At 47.6% G+C, this 1,256-nt stretch overlaps 1 protein-coding gene across 10 annotated transcripts in view; it reads right to left on the bottom strand.

Annotated features, from left to right (window-relative positions):
• dcp1b (decapping mRNA 1B) overlaps positions 1-1,256 on the bottom strand; it is a 108,593-nt gene that overhangs the window by 31,589 nt on the left and 75,748 nt on the right. The gene's annotated exons all lie outside the window — the stretch shown is intronic.

The following is a 1,256-nucleotide window of genomic DNA, read 5'->3' on the forward strand; positions in this document are numbered from 1 at the left end:
CTGGGGTGAACAAAGTTAAAAATCACACTACACCAGTTCACTAGTCCAAGGTAGCTAGTACTTCCAAATCAAGTTGTTGGACTATAACCTGGTGTTGTGTGATTTTTAACGGATTAATTTAGAATATCTGGTCAGCATGCACGAGTTAGACCGAAGGGTCTGTTTCCATGCTGTACTATGATTCTATGATGTGTTTTTCCTGATATATATTCATGATCTGGATCTTGGTGTGCAGGAAACAAAGTTTGCAGATAACATTAAACTCAGTGGCATTATAAACTGTGAAAAGGACAGTGTAGAATTTCAGAAAAGATAAAGGCAGGTGGATTAGCCTCAGATCGTGTTCAATGTAGAGGTGATGCGTTTTAGTATGAAGAATGTAGAAAGACTGTATAAAATAGTGTATTCAATGCTATGGAGGACTTAGGAGCAGAGGGACCTGGTTGTATCTGTGCAGAAAGCACAAGGGCAAAGAGGTGATGTTCAACATGTATAGGTCACTTCTTTCAGCCCAGATGGAATTTTGTGCACAGTTCTGGGCATCACTTTACAGGAAGAATGTGAGCACTTTAAAGAAAGTGCAGAAGTGATTTATAAGAATGGTCCACACCCCCCACCAACCCAACCTCCACTCCCGGCACCTTCCCTTGCAACCGCAAGAAATGCAAAACTTGCACCCACACCTCCCCTCTTACTTCCCTCCAAGGCCCCAAGGGATACTTCCATATCCGCCAAAGATTCACCTGCACCTCCACACACATCATTTACTGCATTCGCTGCACCCGATGTGGCCTCCTCTTTATTGGGGAGACAGGCCGCCTACTTGAGAACACCTCTGGGACACCCGGACCAACCAACCCAACCACCCCGTGGCTCAACACTTCAACTCCCCCTCCCACTCCACCAAGGACATGCAGGTCCTTGGACTCCTCCATCGCCAGACCATAGCAACATGACGGTTGGAGGAAGAGCGCCTCATCTTCCGCCTAGGAACCCTCCAACCACAAGGGATGAATGCAGATTTCTCCAGCTTCCTCATTTCCCCTCTCACCACCTTTTCTCAGTCCCAACCCTCAAACTCAGAACCACCTTCTTGACCTGCAATCTTCTTCCCGACCTCTCCACGCACCCTCACCTTGACCTCCTTCCACCTATCGCATTTCCAACGCCCCTCCCCCAAGTCCCTCCTCCCTACCTTTTATCTTAGCCTGCTGGACACACTTTCCTCATTCCTGAAAAAGGGCTCATGCCCGAAA

The sequence above is a fragment of the Chiloscyllium plagiosum genome, chromosome 19 (genome assembly GCF_004010195.1).
Source record: "Chiloscyllium plagiosum isolate BGI_BamShark_2017 chromosome 19, ASM401019v2, whole genome shotgun sequence".
Classification (NCBI taxonomy): domain Eukaryota; kingdom Metazoa; phylum Chordata; class Chondrichthyes; order Orectolobiformes; family Hemiscylliidae; genus Chiloscyllium; species Chiloscyllium plagiosum.